A 17,616-nucleotide genomic window follows, 5' to 3' on the forward strand; every position below is an offset into this window, starting at 1 on the left:
GCTTTGCTTCCGAGATCAGACGAGATCAGGCGTTTTCAGGGTGGTGTGGCCGTAAGCGTCAGACTGGAACGGAAATTGTATTTTTATTGCTAGAGTAAAGACATAACTATGGCACCACAACAAGAAGTGACACCACACACGTTTATGACATTTGAATTGTGCTCCAAAAATTACATGCAAAGATCAAACAGTGACATATCAAAGAGTACTATGACGTCATAATGGAGTTATTCTCCAAATGTACCACAATGAAATGGAAGTGCAAAAGCTTACAGCACCTGGCATTCCCAGGCGGTTTCCCATTCAAGTACTGACCAGGCCCAACTCCTCTTTGCTTCCAAGATCAGACGTTTTCAGGGTGGTGTGGCCGTAAGCGTCAGACTGGAATGGAAATTGTATTTTTATTGCTAGTGTAAAGGAATAAATATGGCAAAAGGATGAACCACAACACGAAGCGACATCAGACAAGTTTATGACATTTGAATTGTGCTCCCAATATTACAAACAAAGATGAAACAGTGACATATCAAAGAGTGCTATGAGATTATAACAGAATTATTCTCCAAATATCCCACACTGAAATGGACGTGCAAAAGCTTACAGCACCTGGTGTTCCCAGGCGGTCTCCCATTCAAATACCGAGCAGGCGCAACTCTGCTAGGCTTCTGAGATCAGACGGGATCGGGCGTTTTCAGGGTGGTGTAGCTGTAAGCGTCAGACTGGAACGGAAATTGTATTTTTATTGCTACTGTAAAGGCATAAATATGGCACCAGGATGAACCACAACACGAAGCGACATCAGACAAGTTTATGACATTTGAATTGTGCTCCCAATATTACAAACAAAGATGAAACAGTGACATATCAAAGAGTGCTATGAGATTATAACGGAATTAATCTCCAAATATCCCACACTGATATGGAAGTTCAAAAGCTTACAGCACCTGGTATTCCCAGGCATAAAATGAATCAACTGTTCATTCTGAGTGTTTGAAAGGTCAGCAAGACTACGCCAACAATAAGCACTTACTGTCTTCCAAATATCAAGTCAGTGCCTGTGTTAAGGTCATTTTGCAGACCAAATCCTGAAAAACACCATTTGGATCAAAAGCTCACAAGAGAGATAGAAGCACTTATGGACACTATTCAGCATCAGTGTGTCTGTTTGAGGGATTCTCCATGTAATATCTTCATCAGCTAGCGTTGGTAGAGTTTGTCTTTTTCAACCGTCCCAACAGGAAGCACTTCCTGATTTAAAAAAAAACAGTTAATGCTCGTGTTGGGCCCATAGCAAGGACCGTTCATCAGACCTCTTTCTTCCATGAAGTCCAGAGCTGCTCTTCTTCCATGTTGTTTCTCACATGCATTTTTCTGATGAGGCTGGTCAAATTTTTATCCTGAATGCTTCCACAAACTCCACCTATTTCTTCCACAAGTTTCTACGATGGGGGTATTGCCCATCAGACGGTCCATCAAGGAACAATGCTGTCATGAAGAATGCAAAACATTAGGTGTTGGTGTTTGGTCAATTAGCTTTCAGTGTGTTTACTTCATTAAGATTTGGAACAGACAAGGACACAGTTCTGTGAAACTTTTAACTGGGCACTGTTAAAATATTATTCAATTCAAGATAAAACCTGGATTCAATCCTACTTTCAGATCAACAAGAGTCTGAATCCATAATGGATCCTGAAAGGATTTCTTTCCATGTGAGGAAAATGTGCAGTTTTTCTCAAGTCAGGACAGAAAGACAACCCAACTTTCAAGCACTTTCCAACAATTCCTTCAAAGAAAGTGCATAAAGTTGAAGTATATCTCATACTGAAATTTCCAAAGACATATATGACTGAAGAAGACAAATGTCCAGAGGACATATAACTACCCCAACAAGAAGCACTTACTGCAGCGAGAAACAAAGTCAGTGTTTGTGTCGGGGTAATTATTCTGACCAGATATATAAAGCGTGAAAGTGAATCCTGGACTGCAATCTGTTGAATATAACCTATGCTTTAGTTTCAATTTTACTTTGCATAGTGGACATTGTCACAACCAAGACAACCCCAAAGAGAAGCACTTGTGAAGAAAAGAATCAACAGTGGTTCCTTTGAGGTGATCTGAGAGTGATTTAAGACTAATCATGATCAATCACACTAATATCGTACTAATCATACTAATATGATTTATTTTAATACACAATTTAGAAATTGTATTGCTGCTGTTGCTAAGCAACACCAAGTAAGTTTCAAGTTCTATACTGACATCATCTGAATGGGTGGGGCTGATTTCTTGCTTTGATGCTCTGTAACATCATTATGACACCTTTTATCCATATACAAGAGGCAAGTTTCCATCTGCAGATCCTGACTACGAAGTGATGGACGACATCCACAATGACTACCTCCTGCATTATTTTCCAGCTGATTTCCAGGATAACGGTAAGTGTATCTCTGCCAAGTACTTCCGTGACTGGAGCGTCAGACTGGAACGGAAATTGTATTTTTATTGCTAGTGTAAATGCATAAATATGGCACCAGGATGAACCAGAACAAGAAGTGACATCACATACGTTTATGACATTTGAATTGTGCTCCAAATATTACATACAGAAGATCAGACATTGACATATCAAAGAGTGCTATGAGATTATCACAGAATTATTCTCCAAATATCCCACACTGAAATGGAAGTGCAAAAGCTTACAGCACCTGGTATTCCCAGGCGGTCTCCCATTCAAGTACCGAGCAGGCGCAACTCGGCTAGGCTTCTGAGATCAGACGAGATCGGGTGTTTTCAGGGTGTTGCAGCTGTAAGCGTCAGACTGGAACGGAAATTGTATTTTGATTGCTACTGTAAAGGCATAAATATGGCACCAGGATGAACCACAACACGAAGCGACACCACACACGTTTATGACATTTGAATTGTGCTCCAAAAATTACATGCAAAGATCAAACAGTGACATATCAAAGAGTGCTATGAGATTATAACAGAATTATTCTCCAAATAGCCCACACTGAAATGGACGTGCAAAAGCTTACAGCACCTGGTGTTCCCAGGTGGTCTCCCATTCAAGTACTGACCAGGCCCAACTCTGCTTTGCTTCCGAGATCAGACGAGATCAGGCGTTTTCAGGGTGGTGTGGCCGTAAGCGTCAGACTGGAACGGAAATTGTATTTTTATTGCTAGAGTAAAGACATAACTATGGCACCACAACAAGAAGTGACATCACACACTTTTATGACATTTGAATTGTGTTCCAAATATTACATGCAAAGATCAAACAGTGACATATCAAAGAGTACTATGACGTCATAATGGAGTTATTCTCCAAATGTACCACAATGAAATGGAAGTGCAAAAGCTTACAGCACCTGGCATTCCCAGGCGGTTTCCCATTCAAGTACTGACCAGGCCCAACTCCTCTTTGCTTCCAAGATCAGACGTTTTCAGGGTGGTGTGGCCGTAAGCGTCAGACTGGAATGGAAATTGTATTTTTATTGCTAGTGTAAAGGAATAAATATGGCAAAAGGATGAACCACAACACGAAGCGACATCAGACAAGTTTATGACATTTGAATTGTGCTCCCAATATTACAAACAAAGATGAAACAGTGACATATCAAAGAGTGCTATGAGATTATAACAGAATTATTCTCCAAATATCCCACACTGAAATGGACGTGCAAAAGCTTACAGCACCTGGTGTTCCCAGGCGGTCTCCCATTCAAATACCGAGCAGGCGCAACTCTGCTAGGCTTCTGAGATCAGACGGGATCGGGCGTTTTCAGGGTGGTGTAGCTGTAAGCGTCAGACTGGAACGGAAATTGTATTTTTATTGCTACTGTAAAGGCATAAATATGGCACCAGGATGAACCACAACACGAAGCGACATCAGACAAGTTTATGACATTTGAATTGTGCTCCCAATATTACAAACAAAGATGAAACAGTGACATATCAAAGAGTGCTATGAGATTATAACGGAATTAATCTCCAAATATCCCACACTGATATGGAAGTTCAAAAGCTTACAGCACCTGGTATTCCCAGGCATAAAATGAATCAACTGTTCATTCTGAGTGTTTGAAAGGTCAGCAAGACTACGCCAACAATAAGCACTTACTGTCTTCCAAATATCAAGTCAGTGCCTGTGTTAAGGTCATTTTGCAGACCAAATCCTGAAAAACACCATTTGGATCAAAAGCTCACAAGAGAGATAGAAGCACTTATGGACACTATTCAGCATCAGTGTGTCTGTTTGAGGGATTCTCCATGTAATATCTTCATCAGCTAGCGTTGGTAGAGTTTGTCTTTTTCAACCGTCCCAACAGGAAGCACTTCCTGATTTAAAAAAAAACAGTTAATGCTCGTGTTGGGCCCATAGCAAGGACCGTTCATCAGACCTCTTTCTTCCATGAAGTCCAGAGCTGCTCTTCTTCCATGTTGTTTCTCACATGCATTTTTCTGATGAGGCTGGTCAAATTTTTATCCTGAATGCTTCCACAAACTCCACCTATTTCTTCCACAAGTTTCTACGATGGGGGTATTGCCCATCAGACGGTCCATCAAGGAACAATGCTGTCATGAAGAATGCAAAACATTAGGTGTTGGTGTTTGGTCAATTAGCTTTCAGTGTGTTTACTTCATTAAGATTTGGAACAGACAAGGACACAGTTCTGTGAAACTTTTAACTGGGCACTGTTAAAATATTATTCAATTCAAGATAAAACCTGGATTCAATCCTACTTTCAGATCAACAAGAGTCTGAATCCATAATGGATCCTGAAAGGATTTCTTTCCATGTGAGGAAAATGTGCAGTTTTTCTCAAGTCAGGACAGAAAGACAACCCAACTTTCAAGCACTTTCCAACAATTCCTTCAAAGAAAGTGCATAAAGTTGAAGTATATCTCATACTGAAATTTCCAAAGACATATATGACTGAAGAAGACAAATGTCCAGAGGACATATAACTACCCCAACAAGAAGCACTTACTGCAGCGAGAAACAAAGTCAGTGTTTGTGTCGGGGTAATTATTCTGACCAGATATATAAAGCGTGAAAGTGAATCCTGGACTGCAATCTGTTGAATATAACCTATGCTTTAGTTTCAATTTTACTTTGCATAGTGGACATTGTCACAACCAAGACAACCCCAAAGAGAAGCACTTGTGAAGAAAAGAATCAACAGTGGTTCCTTTGAGGTGATCTGAGAGTGATTTAAGACTAATCATGATCAATCACACTAATATCGTACTAATCATACTAATATGATTTATTTTAATACACAATTTAGAAATTGTATTGCTGCTGTTGCTAAGCAACACCAAGTAAGTTTCAAGTTCTATACTGACATCATCTGAATGGGTGGGGCTGATTTCTTGCTTTGATGCTCTGTAACATCATTATGACACCTTTTATCCATATACAAGAGGCAAGTTTCCATCTGCAGATCCTGACTACGAAGTGATGGACGACATCCACAATGACTACCTCCTGCATTATTTTCCAGCTGATTTCCAGGATAACGGTAAGTGTATCTCTGCCAAGTACTTCCGTGACTGGAGCGTCAGACTGGAACGGAAATTGTATTTTTATTGCTAGTGTAAATGCATAAATATGGCACCAGGATGAACCAGAACAAGAAGTGACATCACATACGTTTATGACATTTGAATTGTGCTCCAAATATTACATACAGAAGATCAGACATTGACATATCAAAGAGTGCTATGAGATTATCACAGAATTATTCTCCAAATATCCCACACTGAAATGGAAGTGCAAAAGCTTACAGCACCTGGTATTCCCAGGCGGTCTCCCATTCAAGTACCGAGCAGGCGCAACTCGGCTAGGCTTCTGAGATCAGACGAGATCGGGTGTTTTCAGGGTGTTGCAGCTGTAAGCGTCAGACTGGAACGGAAATTGTATTTTGATTGCTACTGTAAAGGCATAAATATGGCACCAGGATGAACCACAACACGAAGCGACACCACACACGTTTATGACATTTGAATTGTGCTCCAAAAATTACATGCAAAGATCAAACAGTGACATATCAAAGAGTGCTATGAGATTATAACAGAATTATTCTCCAAATATCCCACACTGAAATGGACGTGCAAAAGCTTACAGCACCTGGTGTTCCCAGGTGGTCTCCCATTCAAGTACTGACCAGGCCCAACTCTGCTTTGCTTCCGAGATCAGACGAGATCAGGCGTTTTCAGGGTGGTGTGGCCGTAAGCGTCAGACTGGAACGGAAATTGTATTTTTATTGCTAGAGTAAAGACATAACTATGGCACCACAACAAGAAGTGACATCACACACTTTTATGACATTTGAATTGTGTTCCAAATATTACATGCAAAGATCAAACAGTGACATATCAAAGAGTACTATGACGTCATAATGGAGTTATTCTCCAAATGTACCACAATGAAATGGAAGTGCAAAAGCTTACAGCACCTGGCATTCCCAGGCGGTCTCCCATTCAAGTACTGACCAGGCCCAACTCCTCTTTGCTTCCAAGATCAGACGTTTTCAGGGTGGTGTGGCCGTAAGCGTCAGACTGGAATGGAAATTGTATTTTTATTGCTAGTGTAAAGGAATAAATATGGCAAAAGGATGAACCACAACACGAAGCGACATCAGACAAGTTTATGACATTTGAATTGTGCTCCCAATATTACAAACAAAGATGAAACAGTGACATATCAAAGAGTGCTATGAGATTATAACAGAATTATTCTCCAAATATCCCACACTGAAATGGACGTGCAAAAGCTTACAGCACCTGGTGTTCCCAGGCGGTCTCCCATTCAAATACCGAGCAGGCGCAACTCTGCTAGGCTTCTGAGATCAGACGGGATCGGGCGTTTTCAGGGTGGTGTAGCTGTAAGCGTCAGACTGGAACGGAAATTGTATTTTTATTGCTACTGTAAAGGCATAAATATGGCACCAGGATGAACCACAACACGAAGCGACATCAGACAAGTTTATGACATTTGAATTGTGCTCCCAATATTACAAACAAAGATGAAACAGTGACATATCAAAGAGTGCTATGAGATTATAACGGAATTAATCTCCAAATATCCCACACTGATATGGAAGTTCAAAAGCTTACAGCACCTGGTATTCCCAGGCATAAAATGAATCAACTGTTCATTCTGAGTGTTTGAAAGGTCAGCAAGACTACGCCAACAATAAGCACTTACTGTCTTCCAAATATCAAGTCAGTGCCTGTGTTAAGGTCATTTTGCAGACCAAATCCTGAAAAACACCATTTGGATCAAAAGCTCACAAGAGAGATAGAAGCACTTATGGACACTATTCAGCATCAGTGTGTCTGTTTGAGGGATTCTCCATGTAATATCTTCATCAGCTAGCGTTGGTAGAGTTTGTCTTTTTCAACCGTCCCAACAGGAAGCACTTCCTGATTTAAAAAAAAACAGTTAATGCTCGTGTTGGGCCCATAGCAAGGACCGTTCATCAGACCTCTTTCTTCCATGAAGTCCAGAGCTGCTCTTCTTCCATGTTGTTTCTCACATGCATTTTTCTGATGAGGCTGGTCAAATTTTTATCCTGAATGCTTCCACAAACTCCACCTATTTCTTCCACAAGTTTCTACGATGGGGGTATTGCCCATCAGACGGTCCATCAAGGAACAATGCTGTCATGAAGAATGCAAAACATTAGGTGTTGGTGTTTGGTCAATTAGCTTTCAGTGTGTTTACTTCATTAAGATTTGGAACAGACAAGGACACAGTTCTGTGAAACTTTTAACTGGGCACTGTTAAAATATTATTCAATTCAAGATAAAACCTGGATTCAATCCTACTTTCAGATCAACAAGAGTCTGAATCCATAATGGATCCTGAAAGGATTTCTTTCCATGTGAGGAAAATGTGCAGTTTTTCTCAAGTCAGGACAGAAAGACAACCCAACTTTCAAGCACTTTCCAACAATTCCTTCAAAGAAAGTGCATAAAGTTGAAGTATATCTCATACTGAAATTTCCAAAGACATATATGACTGAAGAAGACAAATGTCCAGAGGACATATAACTACCCCAACAAGAAGCACTTACTGCAGCGAGAAACAAAGTCAGTGTTTGTGTCGGGGTAATTATTCTGACCAGATATATAAAGCGTGAAAGTGAATCCTGGACTGCAATCTGTTGAATATAACCTATGCTTTAGTTTCAATTTTACTTTGCATAGTGGACATTGTCACAACCAAGACAACCCCAAAGAGAAGCACTTGTGAAGAAAAGAATCAACAGTGGTTCCTTTGAGGTGATCTGAGAGTGATTTAAGACTAATCATGATCAATCACACTAATATTGTACTAATCATACTAATATGATTTATTTTAATACACAATTTAGAAATTGTATTGCTGCTGTTGCTAAGCAACACCAAGTAAGTTTCAAGTTCTATACTGACATCATCTGAATGGGTGGGGCTGATTTCTTGCTTTGATGCTCTGTAACATCATTATGACACCTTTTATCCATATACAAGAGGCAAGTTTCCATCTGCAGATCCTGACTACGAAGTGATGGACGACATCCACAATGACTACCTCCTGCATTATTTTCCAGCTGATTTCCAGGATAACGGTAAGTGTATCTCTGCCAAGTACTTCCGTGACTGGAGCGTCAGACTGGAACGGAAATTGTATTTTTATTGCTAGTGTAAATGCATAAATATGGCACCAGGATGAACCAGAACAAGAAGTGACATCACATACGTTTATGACATTTGAATTGTGCTCCAAATATTACATACAGAAGATCAGACATTGACATATCAAAGAGTGCTATGAGATTATCACAGAATTATTCTCCAAATATCCCACACTGAAATGGAAGTGCAAAAGCTTACAGCACCTGGTATTCCCAGGCGGTCTCCCATTCAAGTACCGAGCAGGCGCAACTCGGCTAGGCTTCTGAGATCAGACGAGATCGGGTGTTTTCAGGGTGTTGCAGCTGTAAGCGTCAGACTGGAACGGAAATTGTATTTTGATTGCTACTGTAAAGGCATAAATATGGCACCAGGATGAACCACAACACGAAGCGACACCACACACGTTTATGACATTTGAATTGTGCTCCAAAAATTACATGCAAAGATCAAACAGTGACATATCAAAGAGTGCTATGAGATTATAACAGAATTATTCTCCAAATATCCCACACTGAAATGGACGTGCAAAAGCTTACAGCACCTGGTGTTCCCAGGTGGTCTCCCATTCAAGTACTGACCAGGCCCAACTCTGCTTTGCTTCCGAGATCAGACGAGATCAGGCGTTTTCAGGGTGGTGTGGCCGTAAGCGTCAGACTGGAACGGAAATTGTATTTTTATTGCTAGAGTAAAGACATAACTATGGCACCACAACAAGAAGTGACATCACACACTTTTATGACATTTGAATTGTGTTCCAAATATTACATGCAAAGATCAAACAGTGACATATCAAAGAGTACTATGACGTCATAATGGAGTTATTCTCCAAATGTACCACAATGAAATGGAAGTGCAAAAGCTTACAGCACCTGGCATTCCCAGGCGGTCTCCCATTCAAGTACTGACCAGGCCCAACTCCTCTTTGCTTCCAAGATCAGACGTTTTCAGGGTGGTGTGGCCGTAAGCGTCAGACTGGAATGGAAATTGTATTTTTATTGCTAGTGTAAAGGAATAAATATGGCAAAAGGATGAACCACAACACGAAGCGACATCAGACAAGTTTATGACATTTGAATTGTGCTCCCAATATTACAAACAAAGATGAAACAGTGACATATCAAAGAGTGCTATGAGATTATAACAGAATTATTCTCCAAATATCCCACACTGAAATGGACGTGCAAAAGCTTACAGCACCTGGTGTTCCCAGGCGGTCTCCCATTCAAATACCGAGCAGGCGCAACTCTGCTAGGCTTCTGAGATCAGACGGGATCGGGCGTTTTCAGGGTGGTGTAGCTGTAAGCGTCAGACTGGAACGGAAATTGTATTTTTATTGCTACTGTAAAGGCATAAATATGGCACCAGGATGAACCACAACACGAAGCGACATCAGACAAGTTTATGACATTTGAATTGTGCTCCCAATATTACAAACAAAGATGAAACAGTGACATATCAAAGAGTGCTATGAGATTATAACGGAATTAATCTCCAAATATCCCACACTGATATGGAAGTTCAAAAGCTTACAGCACCTGGTATTCCCAGGCATAAAATGAATCAACTGTTCATTCTGAGTGTTTGAAAGGTCAGCAAGACTACGCCAACAATAAGCACTTACTGTCTTCCAAATATCAAGTCAGTGCCTGTGTTAAGGTCATTTTGCAGACCAAATCCTGAAAAACACCATTTGGATCAAAAGCTCACAAGAGAGATAGAAGCACTTATGGACACTATTCAGCATCAGTGTGTCTGTTTGAGGGATTCTCCATGTAATATCTTCATCAGCTAGCGTTGGTAGAGTTTGTCTTTTTCAACCGTCCCAACAGGAAGCACTTCCTGATTTAAAAAAAAACAGTTAATGCTCGTGTTGGGCCCATAGCAAGGACCGTTCATCAGACCTCTTTCTTCCATGAAGTCCAGAGCTGCTCTTCTTCCATGTTGTTTCTCACATGCATTTTTCTGATGAGGCTGGTCAAATTTTTATCCTGAATGCTTCCACAAACTCCACCTATTTCTTCCACAAGTTTCTACGATGGGGGTATTGCCCATCAGACGGTCCATCAAGGAACAATGCTGTCATGAAGAATGCAAAACATTAGGTGTTGGTGTTTGGTCAATTAGCTTTCAGTGTGTTTACTTCATTAAGATTTGGAACAGACAAGGACACAGTTCTGTGAAACTTTTAACTGGGCACTGTTAAAATATTATTCAATTCAAGATAAAACCTGGATTCAATCCTACTTTCAGATCAACAAGAGTCTGAATCCATAATGGATCCTGAAAGGATTTCTTTCCATGTGAGGAAAATGTGCAGTTTTTCTCAAGTCAGGACAGAAAGACAACCCAACTTTCAAGCACTTTCCAACAATTCCTTCAAAGAAAGTGCATAAAGTTGAAGTATATCTCATACTGAAATTTCCAAAGACATATATGACTGAAGAAGACAAATGTCCAGAGGACATATAACTACCCCAACAAGAAGCACTTACTGCAGCGAGAAACAAAGTCAGTGTTTGTGTCGGGGTAATTATTCTGACCAGATATATAAAGCGTGAAAGTGAATCCTGGACTGCAATCTGTTGAATATAACCTATGCTTTAGTTTCAATTTTACTTTGCATAGTGGACATTGTCACAACCAAGACAACCCCAAAGAGAAGCACTTGTGAAGAAAAGAATCAACAGTGGTTCCTTTGAGGTGATCTGAGAGTGATTTAAGACTAATCATGATCAATCACACTAATATCGTACTAATCATACTAATATGATTTATTTTAATACACAATTTAGAAATTGTATTGCTGCTGTTGCTAAGCAACACCAAGTAAGTTTCAAGTTCTATACTGACATCATCTGAATGGGTGGGGCTGATTTCTTGCTTTGATGCTCTGTAACATCATTATGACACCTTTTATCCATATACAAGAGGCAAGTTTCCATCTGCAGATCCTGACTACGAAGTGATGGACGACATCCACAATGACTACCTCCTGCATTATTTTCCAGCTGATTTCCAGGATAACGGTAAGTGTATCTCTGCCAAGTACTTCCGTGACTGGAGCGTCAGACTGGAACGGAAATTGTATTTTTATTGCTAGTGTAAATGCATAAATATGGCACCAGGATGAACCAGAACAAGAAGTGACATCACATACGTTTATGACATTTGAATTGTGCTCCAAATATTACATACAGAAGATCAGACATTGACATATCAAAGAGTGCTATGAGATTATCACAGAATTATTCTCCAAATATCCCACACTGAAATGGAAGTGCAAAAGCTTACAGCACCTGGTATTCCCAGGCGGTCTCCCATTCAAGTACCGAGCAGGCGCAACTCGGCTAGGCTTCTGAGATCAGACGAGATCGGGTGTTTTCAGGGTGTTGCAGCTGTAAGCGTCAGACTGGAACGGAAATTGTATTTTGATTGCTACTGTAAAGGCATAAATATGGCACCAGGATGAACCACAACACGAAGCGACACCACACACGTTTATGACATTTGAATTGTGCTCCAAAAATTACATGCAAAGATCAAACAGTGACATATCAAAGAGTGCTATGAGATTATAACAGAATTATTCTCCAAATATCCCACACTGAAATGGACGTGCAAAAGCTTACAGCACCTGGTGTTCCCAGGTGGTCTCCCATTCAAGTACTGACCAGGCCCAACTCTGCTTTGCTTCCGAGATCAGACGAGATCAGGCGTTTTCAGGGTGGTGTGGCCGTAAGCGTCAGACTGGAACGGAAATTGTATTTTTATTGCTAGAGTAAAGACATAACTATGGCACCACAACAAGAAGTGACATCACACACTTTTATGACATTTGAATTGTGTTCCAAATATTACATGCAAAGATCAAACAGTGACATATCAAAGAGTACTATGATGTCATAATGGAGTTATTCTCCAAATGTACCACAATGAAATGGAAGTGCAAAAGCTTACAGCACCTGGCATTCCCAGGCGGTCTCCCATTCAAGTACTGACCAGGCCCAACTCCTCTTTGCTTCCAAGATCAGACGTTTTCAGGGTGGTGTGGCCGTAAGCGTCAGACTGGAATGGAAATTGTATTTTTATTGCTAGTGTAAAGGAATAAATATGGCAAAAGGATGAACCACAACACGAAGCGACATCAGACAAGTTTATGACATTTGAATTGTGCTCCCAATATTACAAACAAAGATGAAACAGTGACATATCAAAGAGTGCTATGAGATTATAACAGAATTATTCTCCAAATATCCCACACTGAAATGGACGTGCAAAAGCTTACAGCACCTGGTGTTCCCAGGCGGTCTCCCATTCAAATACCGAGCAGGCGCAACTCTGCTAGGCTTCTGAGATCAGACGGGATCGGGCGTTTTCAGGGTGGTGTAGCTGTAAGCGTCAGACTGGAACGGAAATTGTATTTTTATTGCTACTGTAAAGGCATAAATATGGCACCAGGATGAACCACAACACGAAGCGACATCAGACAAGTTTATGACATTTGAATTGTGCTCCCAATATTACAAACAAAGATGAAACAGTGACATATCAAAGAGTGCTATGAGATTATAACGGAATTAATCTCCAAATATCCCACACTGATATGGAAGTTCAAAAGCTTACAGCACCTGGTATTCCCAGGCATAAAATGAATCAACTGTTCATTCTGAGTGTTTGAAAGGTCAGCAAGACTACGCCAACAATAAGCACTTACTGTCTTCCAAATATCAAGTCAGTGCCTGTGTTAAGGTCATTTTGCAGACCAAATCCTGAAAAACACCATTTGGATCAAAAGCTCACAAGAGAGATAGAAGCACTTATGGACACTATTCAGCATCAGTGTGTCTGTTTGAGGGATTCTCCATGTAATATCTTCATCAGCTAGCGTTGGTAGAGTTTGTCTTTTTCAACCGTCCCAACAGGAAGCACTTCCTGATTTAAAAAAAAACAGTTAATGCTCGTGTTGGGCCCATAGCAAGGACCGTTCATCAGACCTCTTTCTTCCATGAAGTCCAGAGCTGCTCTTCTTCCATGTTGTTTCTCACATGCATTTTTCTGATGAGGCTGGTCAAATTTTTATCCTGAATGCTTCCACAAACTCCACCTATTTCTTCCACAAGTTTCTACGATGGGGGTATTGCCCATCAGACGGTCCATCAAGGAACAATGCTGTCATGAAGAATGCAAAACATTAGGTGTTGGTGTTTGGTCAATTAGCTTTCAGTGTGTTTACTTCATTAAGATTTGGAACAGACAAGGACACAGTTCTGTGAAACTTTTAACTGGGCACTGTTAAAATATTATTCAATTCAAGATAAAACCTGGATTCAATCCTACTTTCAGATCAACAAGAGTCTGAATCCATAATGGATCCTGAAAGGATTTCTTTCCATGTGAGGAAAATGTGCAGTTTTTCTCAAGTCAGGACAGAAAGACAACCCAACTTTCAAGCACTTTCCAACAATTCCTTCAAAGAAAGTGCATAAAGTTGAAGTATATCTCATACTGAAATTTCCAAAGACATATATGACTGAAGAAGACAAATGTCCAGAGGACATATAACTACCCCAACAAGAAGCACTTACTGCAGCGAGAAACAAAGTCAGTGTTTGTGTCGGGGTAATTATTCTGACCAGATATATAAAGCGTGAAAGTGAATCCTGGACTGCAATCTGTTGAATATAACCTATGCTTTAGTTTCAATTTTACTTTGCATAGTGGACATTGTCACAACCAAGACAACCCCAAAGAGAAGCACTTGTGAAGAAAAGAATCAACAGTGGTTCCTTTGAGGTGATCTGAGAGTGATTTAAGACTAATCATGATCAATCACACTAATATCGTACTAATCATACTAATATGATTTATTTTAATACACAATTTAGAAATTGTATTGCTGCTGTTGCTAAGCAACACCAAGTAAGTTTCAAGTTCTATACTGACATCATCTGAATGGGTGGGGCTGATTTCTTGCTTTGATGCTCTGTAACATCATTATGACACCTTTTATCCATATACAAGAGGCAAGTTTCCATCTGCAGATCCTGACTACGAAGTGATGGACGACATCCACAATGACTACCTCCTGCATTATTTTCCAGCTGATTTCCAGGATAACGGTAAGTGTATCTCTGCCAAGTACTTCCGTGACTGGAGCGTCAGACTGGAACGGAAATTGTATTTTTATTGCTAGTGTAAATGCATAAATATGGCACCAGGATGAACCAGAACAAGAAGTGACATCACATACGTTTATGACATTTGAATTGTGCTCCAAATATTACATACAGAAGATCAGACATTGACATATCAAAGAGTGCTATGAGATTATCACAGAATTATTCTCCAAATATCCCACACTGAAATGGAAGTGCAAAAGCTTACAGCACCTGGTATTCCCAGGCGGTCTCCCATTCAAGTACCGAGCAGGCGCAACTCGGCTAGGCTTCTGAGATCAGACGAGATCGGGTGTTTTCAGGGTGTTGCAGCTGTAAGCGTCAGACTGGAACGGAAATTGTATTTTGATTGCTACTGTAAAGGCATAAATATGGCACCAGGATGAACCACAACACGAAGCGACACCACACACGTTTATGACATTTGAATTGTGCTCCAAAAATTACATGCAAAGATCAAACAGTGACATATCAAAGAGTGCTATGAGATTATAACAGAATTATTCTCCAAATATCCCACACTGAAATGCACGTGCAAAAGCTTACAGCACCTGGTGTTCCCAGGTGGTCTCCCATTCAAGTACTGACCAGGCCCAACTCTGCTTTGCTTCCGAGATCAGACGAGATCAGGCGTTTTGGGGGGGGGGGGATCTTTTAATATTGAAATTCAAGAGATACAATAAAACCAGTATACACAGCACAAAACAAAGAAAGAAAACTATTTACAACACAGACACATACACGTAATACAAACTGACACATACGGGTTATGTACAATATTTACAATTACAAGAACAACAAGACAACACACACAAGGACATGAGGCAGAGGGAACAGACAACAGAACACTAGACAGTTATTTACATTTCTTTTTTTTTTTTTTTTTTTTCTTTATTTTTTTTTTTTTTTTTTTTTTAATTTCATTTTTTATTTTATTTTATTTATGTATTTATTTATTTTTCTTATTTTTTTCTTTTTTCTTTTTTTTTTTTGATTTTTTAATTTTTTAATTATTATAATTTTATCTTTTTTCTTATTGTTCTTTTCGTTTTTCTTCACTTTGTTTTTACTGAACGTGCACAGTGAGTCCAATTTCCTAGGTAAAAGAGTCCGGGATGGGTTGAGCAGATGAGGGGGCAGTGAGTCCATGATTGCCAGGATGGATGTCCTGAAACAGTTCAAATGTTCATGACCAGAGCGTCATTCGGATGGATAGAGAAAAGTGACTGATTGGGAGAGAAGGTAGTGATGAAGCGATGCTCCTCAGCCGAGTGCAGGTGACGCAGGCGGACGGTGAGGAGACGGGTGAAGATGGGCCAGTGGCGTGCGGTGCGGTGGTCAAAGTGGTAGATGTTCCTGACGATGTAGATGGTATACCGGGCTATGGACAGGATGAGATGACAGAGGTGGCGGTTTGCTCCAGAGCGGCTGACGGAGGGCCCAAAGAGGAGAAACCATGGTTCCTGGTCGCCTCCCCCAAGAGAGGCCGGCGGTGGAAGTCTCCAAGACAGTCTCCGGGCGAGCAGATCCTGCACCCGGGTCCAGAAGGGGCGGACGGCCGGGCACGTGACGAAGAGGTGATGGAGATCCTCGTAAGACCCACCACACACCGGACAATCTCTGCCATACCTGTCTGGGTATATAGTGTGCAGTGTAGCGCGCGTGTAAATCAGTCTATGTTTCAATTTGAACTCAAAATTTGCGAGCTGGGGTGAGGTGTACCATTGGAATGTCCTGGCCCAGATGGGTGAGATGTCATGAGTAGGGTATGAACGGGACCAGGCACGTTCAGCTGCAGGAGCCCTGACCACATGAGCCAACAGTAACCGGTAGAAGGTGCGAGTGTGCAGGGAGGTGAAACGCCTGACTGAACCATCAAAATGTATATCAAAATCAAGGGGGGCGAAGCCCACATCAGGAGACGTGCCACCTGTCAGCAGGGTGCCCCACCATCTGACATGACAAATTTTCTACGGACAAATTCAATGTTCCAATCCCCAAAAGGTGAAAAAATATCCTCTACAACTGTTAACCCAGCTCTCTCCATAGACACTCCCATCATCTTTCTCCTCCCTCTGGAGGGAGAAGAGAGGAGGTCTGGATTGAATCGGAGAGGCATTTTACACAAATCAAGCCATGAACCAGGAACTGCCACAGCAAAAGGCCTCAAAGCGGCCCACGCCTGCAAGGCCTCCCTCACAAAGTGTGGGAGGACCCCGAGCACTGGGCTGGGGGGCAACAGACAAAGATTAAATGCACCAAAATTATTCAACACGCTCAGATCCATCAAGAAAAACTCCTTCCAGGGAGCCCGACAGTCTGGATCCAGAAATTTTCTGAGCACCTTCAGTCTCAGTGCCTGTTTTTTTAATACTAGATCAATTAAATTCAGACCTCCCTTATCAACATCATTGATCATTACATTGTGTGCGACCAAACAACGACTGTTACCCCAGAGAAACTTGGATAAAATTACAGAAATTCGATTTGCACAGTCACCTGGCAGCTCGCTCACAGTTAGAGCATGGGTCAATTTCGACAGACACAAAGCATTCACTACTAAAACTCTACCTCTAAGTCCCAAATTCCGAAACTTTAAGAAATTTAATTTAGCTACTAATTTTTTGATTAAATCTTCCCACATTTTCCTATTCGTTACACCACCATCCTTACCTACAAGCACCCCTAAGACCCTGTACGTGCTCCCCGCTTTCTGAAGATGCACTGACAAAGGCTGAGGAGTTACGCTACC

Source organism: Telmatherina bonti (genome assembly GCF_933228915.1).
Source record: "Telmatherina bonti genome assembly, chromosome: 11".
In the NCBI taxonomy this organism is placed as follows: Eukaryota; Metazoa; Chordata; class Actinopteri; order Atheriniformes; family Telmatherinidae; genus Telmatherina; species Telmatherina bonti.